A 14,231-nucleotide genomic window follows, 5' to 3' on the forward strand; every position below is an offset into this window, starting at 1 on the left:
TGCTCCTCCTCTTATGTACTCGCTCCCATGCTGCTGCACAGGAGTGAGTAACGTTGGCTCGCAGCGGGCGGCTGGAGGGGATTTCACTCCTCGCTCTTCCCCGACCCTCTCCATTCACTCAACACAGCGGCCGTTCAGGCCTGCTCCTCTTCTATTAGGTCTGTTTCTTATAAAAAGGTTGCATCCTTCAAGCCTTGTATTCCAATCGTGTATCATCCCACCACGTTTCTGTGATGCCTATGACATCATATTTCTCTTCCTGTCTTAGGGGCTCCAATTCGCCTTGTTGGTTTCCTATGCTCTGTGCATTTGTATTGAAGCATTTTAGTTTGTGACAGGTGTCTCTTGCTCCTCTACTTTCCTTCTGAATTTTTTTTGTCTTTGATCTTTCTTTCCCCTTCTAATAGCAAGGTTCTCAGATGTATTAATTAGTCGTATATTTTTGCCTAGCCTTTCCCTTCCCTTCCCATATTGTTCTAGCTTAAAGCTCTCCTGATGAGTGTAGCAAGGCACCTGTCAAGTATTTGCTTACCTGCCTTTGTAAGTTGCAAGCCATCTCTAGCAAGGAGTTCATCATATAAGTAATTCACTCCATGGTCTAGAAATCCAAATCTTTGCTGACGGCAACATCGACGTAGTCAGTTGTTCACCCGTAGAGTCCTGTTCCATCTCCTTACTCCGTGGCCATCCACTGGCAGGATGGACGACAAGACCACCTGTGCTCCTAGTTCCTTCATTTCCCTGCCGAGGTCTTCAAAGTCTCTGCAGATAGTTGCAAGGTCCTTTTGGGCAGTGTCATTTGTCCCAACTTGTATCAGTAGGAATGGGTAGTGGTCTGAAAGACTGAAGAGTCTTGATCAGACACATCTTTGATTTGCGCACCTGGAAGACAGCACAACTCTTGCGAGATTATGTCAGGTCTGCACATTCTCTTCCCCGAGCTCCAATCTCTGGTGTGGCGATGTCCTCCGAGCCACCAGACCAAGCTAAACCCAGCAATGTGCCCGCCCGCGGCGAGTCCTCCCAGAACGCACCGGGAACATGCAAATTATTTTCCTTGAGCGCCAATCTCCGGTCTGTTAATGAAATGATTCCCATATTACACTATACCATACAGTACGCATGGATATTGGTATTAGATGCCTGGACAGCTAACAGAGAGAAAGCGAGCGGTGGACTAAAGTTCTTCTCCACAATACTACGTGGTAGCCTGCAGGGTGGGGGAAGTCAATGCAGAGAATAGCAGGTTAAGACTATACTTTCAGGGATCATTTCTAAAGTGTTTAACTTGGGAAACTGCATCCTAAAGTGTGCCAACCTACCAACCACGAGGAGGAGCTGTAGTGATCTCCTCTGAGCGTGAAGTGAGCTCTCAGTTCTGCTTCGTTGCAGGTGCTGATTGCTGTTGATGACCGTTCTCCTTCTCTGTTACAGGGAAGGTGGAGGAGGAGATCACAAGCTGAGTGGTTGTTGCTGTTTTTGAAATCTTTGGTAATATCAGAAAGTAGTGAATCATTCAGCATCCTTGCAGGATGAATGGAAGATTTGGGAGCAGCTACCTTCATTCAATCAACCTTCAGTATCCTAAAATGTAATTCATCTGAACCTTTAGAGTTTAATTCATTGAAGTTAGCTGAAGCCCCATTTACTTACACGGAACGGCTGTCGGGCAAACGATGCCCGATGCTCCTCCTCTTATGTACTCGCTCCCATGCTGCTGCACAGGAGTGAGTAACGTTGGCTCGCAGCGGGCGGCTGGAGGGGATTTCACTCCTCGCTCTTCCCCGACCCTCTCCATTCACTCAACACAGCGGCCGTTCAGGCCTGCTCCTCTTCTATTAGGTCTGTTTCTTATAAAAAGGTTGCATCCTTCAAGCCTTGTATTCCAATCGTGTATCATCCCACCACGTTTCTGTGATGCCTATGACATCATATTTCTCTTCCTGTCTTAGGGGCTCCAATTCGCCTTGTTGGTTTCCTATGCTCTGTGCATTTGTATTGAAGCATTTTAGTTTGTGACAGGTGTCTCTTGCTCCTCTACTTTCCTTCTGAATTTTTTTTGTCTTTGATCTTTCTTTCCCCTTCTAATAGCAAGGTTCTCAGATGTATTAATTAGTCGTATATTTTTGCCTAGCCTTTCCCTTCCCTTCCCATATTGTTCTAGCTTAAAGCTCTCCTGATGAGTGTAGCAAGGCACCTGTCAAGTATTTGCTTACCTGCCTTTGTAAGTTGCAAGCCATCTCTAGCAAGGAGTTCATCATATGAGTAATTCACTCCATGGTCTAGAAATCCAAATCTTTGCTGACGGCAACATCGACGTAGTCAGTTGTTCACCCGTAGAGTCCTGTTCCATCTCCTTACTCCGTGGCCATCCACTGGCAGGATGGACGACAAGACCACCTGTGCTCCTAGTTCCTTCATTTCCCTGCCGAGGTCTTCAAAGTTTCTGCAGATAGTTGCAAGGTCCTTTTGGGCAGTGTCATTTGTCCCAACTTGTATCAGTAGGAATGGGTAGTGGTCTGAAAGACTGAAGAGTCTTGATCAGACACATCTTTGATTTGCGCACCTGGAAGACAGCACAACTCTTGCGAGATTATGTCAGGTCTGCACATTCTCTTCCCCGAGCTCCAATCTCTGGTGTGGCGATGTCCTCCGAGCCACCAGACCAAGCTAAACCCAGCAATGTGCCCGCCCGCGGCGAGTCCTCCCAGAACGCACCGGGAACATGCAAATTATTTTCCTTGAGCGCCAATCTCCGGTCTGTTAATGAAATGATTCCCATATTACACTATACCATACAGTACGCATGGATATTGGTATTAGATGCCTGGACAGCTAACAGAGAGAAAGCGAGCGGTGGACTAAAGTTCTTCTCCACAATACTACGTGGTAGCCTGCAGGGTGGGGGAAGTCAATGCAGAGAATAGCAGGTTAAGACTATACTTTCAGGGATCATTTCTAAAGTGTTTAACTTGGGAAACTGCATCCTAAAGTGTGCCAACCTACCAACCACGAGGAGGAGCTGTAGTGATCTCCTCTGAGCGTGAAGTGAGCTCTCAGTTCTGCTTCGTTGCAGGTGCTGATTGCTGTTGATGACCGTTTTCCTTCTCTGTTACAGGGAAGGTGGAGGAGGAGATCACAAGCTGAGTGGTTGTTGCTGTTTTTGAAATCTTTGGTAATATCAGAAAGTAGTGAATCATTCAGCATCCTTGCAGGATGAATGGAAGATTTGGGAGCAGCTACCTTCATTCAATCAACCTTCAGTATCCTAAAATGTAATTCATCTGAACCTTTAGAGTTTAATTCATTGAAGTTAGCTGAAGCCCCATTTACTTACACGGAACGGCTGTCGGGCAAACGATGCCCGATGCTCCTCCTCTTATGTACTCGCTCCCATGCTGCTGCACAGGAGTGAGTAACGTTGGCTCGCAGCGGGCGGCTGGAGGGGATTTCACTCCTCGCTCTTCCCCGACCCTCTCCATTCACTCAACACAGCGGCCGTTCAGGCCTGCTCCTCTTCTATTAGGTCTGTTTCTTATAAAAAGGTTGCATCCTTCAAGCCTTGTATTCCAATCGTGTATCATCCCACCACGTTTCTGTGATGCCTATGACATCATATTTCTCTTCCTGTCTTAGGGGCTCCAATTCGCCTTGTTGGTTTCCTATGCTCTGTGCATTTGTATTGAAGCATTTTAGTTTGTGACAGGTGTCTCTTGCTCCTCTACTTTCCTTCTGAATTTTTTTTGTCTTTGATCTTTCTTTCCCCTTCTAATAGCAAGGTTCTCAGATGTATTAATTAGTCGTATATTTTTGCCTAGCCTTTCCCTTCCCTTCCCATATTGTTCTAGCTTAAAGCTCTCCTGATGAGTGTAGCAAGGCACCTGTCAAGTATTTGCTTACCTGCCTTTGTAAGTTGCAAGCCATCTCTAGCAAGGAGTTCATCATATGAGTAATTCACTCCATGGTCTAGAAATCCAAATCTTTGCTGACGGCAACATCGACGTAGTCAGTTGTTCACCCGTAGAGTCCTGTTCCATCTCCTTACTCCGTGGCCATCCACTGGCAGGATGGACGACAAGACCACCTGTGCTCCTAGTTCCTTCATTTCCCTGCCGAGGTCTTCAAAGTCTCTGCAGATAGTTGCAAGGTCCTTTTGGGCAGTGTCATTTGTCCCAACTTGTATCAGTAGGAATGGGTAGTGGTCTGAAAGACTGAAGAGTCTTGATCAGACACATCTTTGATTTGCGCACCTGGAAGACAGCACAACTCTTGCGAGATTATGTCAGGTCTGCACATTCTCTTCCCCGAGCTCCAATCTCTGGTGTGGCGATGTCCTCCGAGCCACCAGACCAAGCTAAACCCAGCAATGTGCCCGCCCGCGGCGAGTCCTCCCAGAACGCACCGGGAACATGCAAATTATTTTCCTTGAGCGCCAATCTCCGGTCTGTTAATGAAATGATTCCCATATTACACTATACCATACAGTACGCATGGATATTGGTATTAGATGCCTGGACAGCTAACAGAGAGAAAGCGAGCGGTGGACTAAAGTTCTTCTCCACAATACTACGTGGTAGCCTGCAGGGTGGGGGAAGTCAATGCAGAGAATAGCAGGTTAAGACTATACTTTCAGGGATCATTTCTAAAGTGTTTAACTTGGGAAACTGCATCCTAAAGTGTGCCAACCTACCAACCACGAGGAGGAGCTGTAGTGATCTCCTCTGAGCGTGAAGTGAGCTCTCAGTTCTGCTTCGTTGCAGGTGCTGATTGCTGTTGATGACCGTTTTCCTTCTCTGTTACAGGGAAGGTGGAGGAGGAGATCACAAGCTGAGTGGTTGTTGCTGTTTTTGAAATCTTTGGTAATATCAGAAAGTAGTGAATCATTCAGCATCCTTGCAGGATGAATGGAAGATTTGGGAGCAGCTACCTTCATTCAATCAACCTTCAGTATCCTAAAATGTAATTCATCTGAACCTTTAGAGTTTAATTCATTGAAGTTAGCTGAAGCCCCATTTACTTACACGGAACGGCTGTCGGGCAAACGATGCCCGATGCTCCTCCTCTTATGTACTCGCTCCCATGCTGCTGCACAGGAGTGAGTAACGTTGGCTCGCAGCGGGCGGCTGGAGGGGATTTCACTCCTCGCTCTTCCCCGACCCTCTCCATTCACTCAACACAGCGGCCGTTCAGGCCTGCTCCTCTTCTATTAGGTCTGTTTCTTATAAAAAGGTTGCATCCTTCAAGCCTTGTATTCCAATCGTGTATCATCCCACCACGTTTCTGTGATGCCTATGACATCATATTTCTCTTCCTGTCTTAGGGGCTCCAATTCGCCTTGTTGGTTTCCTATGCTCTGTGCATTTGTATTGAAGCATTTTAGTTTGTGACAGGTGTCTCTTGCTCCTCTACTTTCCTTCTGAATTTTTTTTGTCTTTGATCTTTCTTTCCCCTTCTAATAGCAAGGTTCTCAGATGTATTAATTAGTCGTATATTTTTGCCTAGCCTTTCCCTTCCCTTCCCATATTGTTCTAGCTTAAAGCTCTCCTGATGAGTGTAGCAAGGCACCTGTCAAGTATTTGCTTACCTGCCTTTGTAAGTTGCAAGCCATCTCTAGCAAGGAGTTCATCATATGAGTAATTCACTCCATGGTCTAGAAATCCAAATCTTTGCTGACGGCAACATCGACGTAGTCAGTTGTTCACCCGTAGAGTCCTGTTCCATCTCCTTACTCCGTGGCCATCCACTGGCAGGATGGACGACAAGACCACCTGTGCTCCTAGTTCCTTCATTTCCCTGCCGAGGTCTTCAAAGTCTCTGCAGATAGTTGCAAGGTCCTTTTGGGCAGTGTCATTTGTCCCAACTTGTATCAGTAGGAATGGGTAGTGGTCTGAAAGACTGAAGAGTCTTGATCAGACACATCTTTGATTTGCGCACCTGGAAGACAGCACAACTCTTGCGAGATTATGTCAGGTCTGCACATTCTCTTCCCCGAGCTCCAATCTCTGGTGTGGCGATGTCCTCCGAGCCACCAGACCAAGCTAAACCCAGCAATGTGCCCGCCCGCGGCGAGTCCTCCCAGAACGCACCGGGAACATGCAAATTATTTTCCTTGAGCGCCAATCTCCGGTCTGTTAATGAAATGATTCCCATATTACACTATACCATACAGTACGCATGGATATTGGTATTAGATGCCTGGACAGCTAACAGAGAGAAAGCGAGCGGTGGACTAAAGTTCTTCTCCACAATACTACGTGGTAGCCTGCAGGGTGGGGGAAGTCAATGCAGAGAATAGCAGGTTAAGACTATACTTTCAGGGATCATTTCTAAAGTGTTTAACTTGGGAAACTGTATCCTAAAGTGTGCCAACCTACCAACCACGAGGAGGAGCTGTAGTGATCTCCTCTGAGCGTGAAGTGAGCTCTCAGTTCTGCTTCGTTGCAGGTGCTGATTGCTGTTGATGACCGTTTTCCTTCTCTGTTACAGGGAAGGTGGAGGAGGAGATCACAAGCTGAGTGGTTGTTGCTGTTTTTGAAATCTTTGGTAATATCAGAAAGTAGTGAATCATTCAGCATCCTTGCAGGATGAATGGAAGATTTGGGAGCAGCTACCTTCATTCAATCAACCTTCAGTATCCTAAAATGTAATTCATCTGAACCTTTAGAGTTTAATTCATTGAAGTTAGCTGAAGCCCCATTTACTTACACGGAACGGCTGTCGGGCAAACGATGCCCGATGCTCCTCCTCTTATGTACTCGCTCCCATGCTGCTGCACAGGAGTGAGTAACGTTGGCTCGCAGCGGGCGGCTGGAGGGGATTTCACTCCTCGCTCTTCCCCGACCCTCTCCATTCACTCAACACAGCGGCCGTTCAGGCCTGCTCCTCTTCTATTAGGTCTGTTTCTTATAAAAAGGTTGCATCCTTCAAGCCTTGTATTCCAATCGTGTATCATCCCACCACGTTTCTGTGATGCCTATGACATCATATTTCTCTTCCTGTCTTAGGGGCTCCAATTCGCCTTGTTGGTTTCCTATGCTCTGTGCATTTGTATTGAAGCATTTTAGTTTGTGACAGGTGTCTCTTGCTCCTCTACTTTCCTTCTGAATTTTTTTTGTCTTTGATCTTTCTTTCCCCTTCTAATAGCAAGGTTCTCAGATGTATTAATTAGTCGTATATTTTTGCCTAGCCTTTCCCTTCCCTTCCCATATTGTTCTAGCTTAAAGCTCTCCTGATGAGTGTAGCAAGGCACCTGTCAAGTATTTGCTTACCTGCCTTTGTAAGTTGCAAGCCATCTCTAGCAAGGAGTTCATCATATGAGTAATTCACTCCATGGTCTAGAAATCCAAATCTTTGCTGACGGCAACATCGACGTAGTCAGTTGTTCACCCGTAGAGTCCTGTTCCATCTCCTTACTCCGTGGCCATCCACTGGCAGGATGGACGACAAGACCACCTGTGCTCCTAGTTCCTTCATTTCCCTGCCGAGGTCTTCAAAGTCTCTGCAGATAGTTGCAAGGTCCTTTTGGGCAGTGTCATTTGTCCCAACTTGTATCAGTAGGAATGGGTAGTGGTCTGAAAGACTGAAGAGTCTTGATCAGACACATCTTTGATTTGCGCACCTGGAAGACAGCACAACTCTTGCGAGATTATGTCAGGTCTGCACATTCTCTTCCCCGAGCTCCAATCTCTGGTGTGGCGATGTCCTCCGAGCCACCAGACCAAGCTAAACCCAGCAATGTGCCCGCCCGCGGCGAGTCCTCCCAGAACGCACCGGGAACATGCAAATTATTTTCCTTGAGCGCCAATCTCCGGTCTGTTAATGAAATGATTCCCATATTACACTATACCATACAGTACGCATGGATATTGGTATTAGATGCCTGGACAGCTAACAGAAAGAAAGCGAGCGGTGGACTAAAGTTCTTCTCCACAATACTACGTGGTAGCCTGCAGGGTGGGGGAAGTCAATGCAGAGAATAGCAGGTTAAGACTATACTTTCAGGGATCATTTCTAAAGTGTTTAACTTGGGAAACTGCATCCTAAAGTGTGCCAACCTACCAACCACGAGGAGGAGCTGTAGTGATCTCCTCTGAGTGTGAAGTGAGCTCTCAGTTCTGCTTCGTTGCAGGTGCTGATTGCTGTTGATGACCGTTTTCCTTCTCTGTTACAGGGAAGGTGGAGGAGGAGATCACAAGCTGAGTGGTTGTTGCTGTTTTTGAAGTCTTTGGTAATATCAGAAAGTAGTGAATCATTCAGCATCCTTGCAGGATGAATGGAAGATTTGGGAGCAGCTACCTTCATTCAATCAACCTTCAGTATCCTAAAATGTAATTCATCTGAACCTTTAGAGTTTAATTCATTGAAGTTAGCTGAAGCCCCATTTACTTACACGGAACGGCTGTCGGGCAAACGATGCCCGATGCTCCTCCTCTTATGTACTCGCTCCCATGCTGCTGCACAGGAGTGAGTAACGTTGGCTCGCAGCGGGCGGCTGGAGGGGATTTCACTCCTCGCTCTTCCCCGACCCTCTCCATTCACTCAACACAGTGGCCGTTCAGGCCTGCTCCTCTTCTATTAGGTCTGTTTCTTATAAAAAGGTTGCATCCTTCAAGCCTTGTATTCCAATCGTGTATCATCCCACCACGTTTCTGTGATGCCTATGACATCATATTTCTCTTCCTGTCTTAGGGGCTCCAATTCGCCTTGTTGGTTTCCTATGCTCTGTGCATTTGTATTGAAGCATTTTAGTTTGTGACAGGTGTCTCTTGCTCCTCTACTTTCCTTCTGAATTTTTTTTGTCTTTGATCTTTCTTTCCCCTTCTAATAGCAAGGTTCTCAGATGTATTAATTAGTCGTATATTTTTGCCTAGCCTTTCCCTTCCCTTCCCATATTGTTCTAGCTTAAAGCTCTCCTGATGAGTGTAGCAAGGCACCTGTCAAGTATTTGCTTACCTGCCTTTGTAAGTTGCAAGCCATCTCTAGCAAGGAGTTCATCATATGAGTAATTCACTCCATGGTCTAGAAATCCAAATCTTTGCTGACGGCAACATCGACGTAGTCAGTTGTTCACCCGTAGAGTCCTGTTCCATCTCCTTACTCCGTGGCCATCCACTGGCAGGATGGACGACAAGACCACCTGTGCTCCTAGTTCCTTCATTTCCCTGCCGAGGTCTTCAAAGTCTCTGCAGATAGTTGCAAGGTCCTTTTGGGCAGTGTCATTTGTCCCAACTTGTATCAGTAGGAATGGGTAGTGGTCTGAAAGACTGAAGAGTCTTGATCAGACACATCTTTGATTTGCGCACCTGGAAGACAGCACAACTCTTGCGAGATTATGTCAGGTCTGCACATTCTCTTCCCCGAGCTCCAATCTCTGGTGTGGCGATGTCCTCCGAGCCACCAGACCAAGCTAAACCCAGGAATGTGCCCGCCCGCGGCGAGTCTTCCCAGAACGCACCGGGAACATGCAAATTATTTTCCTTGAGCGCCAATCTCCGGTCTGTTAATGAAATGATTCCCATATTACACTATACCATACAGTACGCATGGATATTGGTATTAGATGCCTGGACAGCTAACAGAGAGAAAGCGATCGGTGGACTAAAGTTCTTCTCCACAATACTACGTGGTAGCCTGCAGGGTGGGGGAAGTCAATGCAGAGAATAGCAGGTTAAGACTATACTTTCAGGGATCATTTCTAAAGTGTTTAACTTGGGAAACTGCATCCTAAAGTGTGCCAACCTACCAACCACGAGGAGGAGCTGTAGTGATCTCCTCTGAGCGTGAAGTGAGCTCTCAGTTCTGCTTCGTTGCAGGTGCTGATTGCTGTTGATGACCATTCTCCTTCTCTGTTACAGGGAAGGTGGAGGAGGAGATCACAAGCTGAGTGGTTGTTGCTGTTTTTGAAATCTTTGGTAATATCAGAAAGTAGTGAATCATTCAGCATCCTTGCAGGATGAATGGAAGATTTGGGAGCAGCTACCTTCATTCAATCAACCTTCAGTATCCTAAAATGTAATTCATCTGAACCTTTAGAGTTTAATTCATTGAAGTTAGCTGAAGCCCCATTTACTTACACGGAACGGCTGTCGGGCAAACGATGCCCGATGCTCCTCCTCTTATGTACTCGCTCCCATGCTGCTGCACAGGAGTGAGTAACGTTGGCTCGCAGCGGGCGGCTGGAGGGGATTTCACTCCTCGCTCTTCCCCGACCCTCTCCATTCACTCAACACAGCGGCCGTTCAGGCCTGCTCCTCTTCTATTAGGTCTGTTTCTTATAAAAAGGTTGCATCCTTCAAGCCTTGTATTCCAATCGTGTATCATCCCACCACGTTTCTGTGATGCCTATGACATCATATTTCTCTTCCTGTCTTAGGGGCTCCAATTCGCCTTGTTGGTTTCCTATGCTCTGTGCATTTGTATTGAAGCATTTTAGTTTGTGACAGGTGTCTCTTGCTCCTCTACTTTCCTTCTGAATTTTTTTTGTCTTTGATCTTTCTTTCCCCTTCTAATAGCAAGGTTCTCAGATGTATTAATTAGTCGTATATTTTTGCCTAGCCTTTCCCTTCCCTTCCCATATTGTTCTAGCTTAAAGCTCTCCTGATGAGTGTAGCAAGGCACCTGTCAAGTATTTGCTTACCTGCCTTTGTAAGTTGCAAGCCATCTCTAGCAAGGAGTTCATCATATGAGTAATTCACTCCATGGTCTAGAAATCCAAATCTTTGCTGACGGCAACATCGACGTAGTCAGTTGTTCACCCGTAGAGTCCTGTTCCATCTCCTTACTCCGTGGCCATCCACTGGCAGGATGGACGACAAGACCACCTGTGCTCCTAGTTCCTTCATTTCCCTGCCGAGGTCTTCAAAGTCTCTGCAGATAGTTGCAAGGTCCTTTTGGGCAGTGTCATTTGTCCCAACTTGTATCAGTAGGAATGGGTAGTGGTCTGAAAGACTGAAGAGTCTTGATCAGACACATCTTTGATTTGCGCACCTGGAAGACAGCACAACTCTTGCGAGATTATGTCAGGTCTGCACATTCTCTTCCCCGAGCTCCAATCTCTGGTGTGGCGATGTCCTCCGAGCCACCAGACCAAGCTAAACCCAGCAATGTGCCCGCCCGCGGCGAGTCCTCCCAGAACGCACCGGGAACATGCAAATTATTTTCCTTGAGCGCCAATCTCCGGTCTGTTAATGAAATGATTCCCATATTACACTATACCATACAGTACGCATGGATATTGGTATTAGATGCCTGGACAGCTAACAGAGAGAAAGCGAGCGGTGGACTAAAGTTCTTCTCCACAATACTACGTGGTAGCCTGCAGGGTGGGGGAAGTCAATGCAGAGAATAGCAGGTTAAGACTATACTTTCAGGGATCATTTCTAAAGTGTTTAACTTGGGAAACTGCATCCTAAAGTGTGCCAACCTACCAACCACGAGGAGGAGCTGTAGTGATCTCCTCTGAGCGTGAAGTGAGCTCTCAGTTCTGCTTCGTTGCAGGTGCTGATTGCTGTTGATGACCGTTTTCCTTCTCTGTTACAGGGAAGGTGGAGGAGGAGATCACAAGCTGAGTGGTTGTTGCTGTTTTTGAAATCTTTGGTAATATCAGAAAGTAGTGAATCATTCAGCATCCTTGCAGGATGAATGGAAGATTTGGGAGCAGCTACCTTCATTCAATCAACCTTCAGTATCCTAAAATGTAATTCATCTGAACCTTTAGAGTTTAATTCATTGAAGTTAGCTGAAGCCCCATTTACTTACACGGAACGGCTGTCGGGCAAACGATGCCCGATGCTCCTCCTCTTATGTACTCGCTCCCATGCTGCTGCACAGGAGTGAGTAACGTTGGCTCGCAGCGGGCGGCTGGAGGGGATTTCACTCCTCGCTCTTCCCCGACCCTCTCCATTCACTCAACACAGCGGCCGTTCAGGCCTGCTCCTCTTCTATTAGGTCTGTTTCTTATAAAAAGGTTGCATCCTTCAAGCCTTGTATTCCAATCGTGTATCATCCCACCACGTTTCTGTGATGCCTATGACATCATATTTCTCTTCCTGTCTTAGGGGCTCCAATTCGCCTTGTTGGTTTCCTATGCTCTGTGCATTTGTATTGAAGCATTTTAGTTTGTGACAGGTGTCTCTTGCTCCTCTACTTTCCTTCTGAATTTTTTTTGTCTTTGATCTTTCTTTCCCCTTCTAATAGCAAGGTTCTCAGATGTATTAATTAGTCGTATATTTTTGCCTAGCCTTTCCCTTCCCTTCCCATATTGTTCTAGCTTAAAGCTCTCCTGATGAGTGTAGCAAGGCACCTGTCAAGTATTTGCTTACCTGCCTTTGTAAGTTGCAAGCCATCTCTAGCAAGGAGTTCATCATATAAGTAATTCACTCCATGGTCTAGAAATCCAAATCTTTGCTGACGGCAACATCGACGTAGTCAGTTGTTCACCCGTAGAGTCCTGTTCCATCTCCTTACTCCGTGGCCATCCACTGGCAGGATGGACGACAAGACCACCTGTGCTCCTAGTTCCTTCATTTCCCTGCCGAGGTCTTCAAAGTCTCTGCAGATAGTTGCAAGGTCCTTTTGGGCAGTGTCATTTGTCCCAACTTGTATCAGTAGGAATGGGTAGTGGTCTGAAAGACTGAAGAGTCTTGATCAGACACATCTTTGATTTGCGCACCTGGAAGACAGCACAACTCTTGCGAGATTATGTCAGGTCTGCACATTCTCTTCCCCGAGCTCCAATCTCTGGTGTGGCGATGTCCTCCGAGCCACCAGACCAAGCTAAACCCAGCAATGTGCCCGCCCGCGGCGAGTCCTCCCAGAACGCACCGGGAACATGCAAATTATTTTCCTTGAGCGCCAATCTCCGGTCTGTTAATGAAATGATTCCCATATTACACTATACCATACAGTACGCATGGATATTGGTATTAGATGCCTGGACAGCTAACAGAGAGAAAGCGAGCGGTGGACTAAAGTTCTTCTCCACAATACTACGTGGTAGCCTGCAGGGTGGGGGAAGTCAATGCAGAGAATAGCAGGTTAAGACTATACTTTCAGGGATCATTTCTAAAGTGTTTAACTTGGGAAACTGCATCCTAAAGTGTGCCAACCTACCAACCACGAGGAGGAGCTGTAGTGATCTCCTCTGAGCGTGAAGTGAGCTCTCAGTTCTGCTTCGTTGCAGGTGCTGATTGCTGTTGATGACCGTTCTCCTTCTCTGTTACAGGGAAGGTGGAGGAGGAGATCACAAGCTGAGTGGTTGTTGCTGTTTTTGAAATCTTTGGTAATATCAGAAAGTAGTGAATCATTCAGCATCCTTGCAGGATGAATGGAAGATTTGGGAGCAGCTACCTTCATTCAATCAACCTTCAGTATCCTAAAATGTAATTCATCTGAACCTTTAGAGTTTAATTCATTGAAGTTAGCTGAAGCCCCATTTACTTACACGGAACGGCTGTCGGGCAAACGATGCCCGATGCTCCTCCTCTTATGTACTCGCTCCCATGCTGCTGCACAGGAGTGAGTAACGTTGGCTCGCAGCGGGCGGCTGGAGGGGATTTCACTCCTCGCTCTTCCCCGACCCTCTCCATTCACTCAACACAGCGGCCGTTCAGGCCTGCTCCTCTTCTATTAGGTCTGTTTCTTATAAAAAGGTTGCATCCTTCAAGCCTTGTATTCCAATCGTGTATCATCCCACCACGTTTCTGTGATGCCTATGACATCATATTTCTCTTCCTGTCTTAGGGGCTCCAATTCGCCTTGTTGGTTTCCTATGCTCTGTGCATTTGTATTGAAGCATTTTAGTTTGTGACAGGTGTCTCTTGCTCCTCTACTTTCCTTCTGAATTTTTTTTGTCTTTGATCTTTCTTTCCCCTTCTAATAGCAAGGTTCTCAGATGTATTAATTAGTCGTATATTTTTGCCTAGCCTTTCCCTTCCCTTCCCATATTGTTCTAGCTTAAAGCTCTCCTGATGAGTGTAGCAAGGCACCTGTCAAGTATTTGCTTACCTGCCTTTGTAAGTTGCAAGCCATCTCTAGCAAGGAGTTCATCATATGAGTAATTCACTCCATGGTCTAGAAATCCAAATCTTTGCTGACGGCAACATCGACGTAGTCAGTTGTTCACCCGTAGAGTCCTGTTCCATCTCCTTACTCCGTGGCCATCCACTGGCAGGATGGACGACAAGACCACCTGTGCTCCTAGTTCCTTCATTTCCCTGCCGAGGTCTTCAAAG

At 46.6% G+C, this 14,231-nt stretch overlaps 8 non-coding genes across 8 annotated transcripts; all 8 read left to right on the forward strand.

The window, feature by feature from the left end:
• The first annotated feature begins 1,249 nt into the window (after positions 1–1,249).
• On the forward strand, positions 1,250–1,468 carry LOC136594823 (small nucleolar RNA U3). The gene has a single exon (XR_010788615.1). It is a non-coding gene; the product is annotated as a small nucleolar RNA U3 (small nucleolar RNA).
• A 1,465-nt stretch (positions 1,469–2,933) lies between these two features.
• Positions 2,934–3,152, forward strand: LOC136592680 (small nucleolar RNA U3). The gene has a single exon (XR_010788129.1). It is a non-coding gene; the product is annotated as a small nucleolar RNA U3 (small nucleolar RNA).
• Positions 3,153–4,617: 1,465 nt separating this feature from the next.
• LOC136592691 (small nucleolar RNA U3) lies at positions 4,618–4,836 on the forward strand. The gene has a single exon (XR_010788130.1). It is a non-coding gene; the product is annotated as a small nucleolar RNA U3 (small nucleolar RNA).
• Positions 4,837–6,301: 1,465 nt separating this feature from the next.
• On the forward strand, positions 6,302–6,520 carry LOC136592966 (small nucleolar RNA U3). Its single transcript, XR_010788155.1, has one exon. It is a non-coding gene; the product is annotated as a small nucleolar RNA U3 (small nucleolar RNA).
• Positions 6,521–7,985: 1,465 nt separating this feature from the next.
• On the forward strand, positions 7,986–8,204 carry LOC136593381 (small nucleolar RNA U3). The gene has a single exon (XR_010788229.1). It is a non-coding gene; the product is annotated as a small nucleolar RNA U3 (small nucleolar RNA).
• Positions 8,205–9,669: 1,465 nt separating this feature from the next.
• On the forward strand, positions 9,670–9,888 carry LOC136593502 (small nucleolar RNA U3). Its single transcript, XR_010788239.1, has one exon. It is a non-coding gene; the product is annotated as a small nucleolar RNA U3 (small nucleolar RNA).
• Positions 9,889–11,353: 1,465 nt separating this feature from the next.
• Positions 11,354–11,572, forward strand: LOC136592702 (small nucleolar RNA U3). Its single transcript, XR_010788131.1, has one exon. It is a non-coding gene; the product is annotated as a small nucleolar RNA U3 (small nucleolar RNA).
• A 1,465-nt stretch (positions 11,573–13,037) lies between these two features.
• LOC136594834 (small nucleolar RNA U3) lies at positions 13,038–13,256 on the forward strand. The gene has a single exon (XR_010788616.1). It is a non-coding gene; the product is annotated as a small nucleolar RNA U3 (small nucleolar RNA).
• The last annotated feature ends 975 nt before the right edge of the window (positions 13,257–14,231 follow it).

Source organism: Eleutherodactylus coqui, chromosome 1, assembly GCF_035609145.1.
Source record: "Eleutherodactylus coqui strain aEleCoq1 chromosome 1, aEleCoq1.hap1, whole genome shotgun sequence".
In the NCBI taxonomy this organism is placed as follows: Eukaryota; Metazoa; Chordata; class Amphibia; order Anura; family Eleutherodactylidae; genus Eleutherodactylus; species Eleutherodactylus coqui.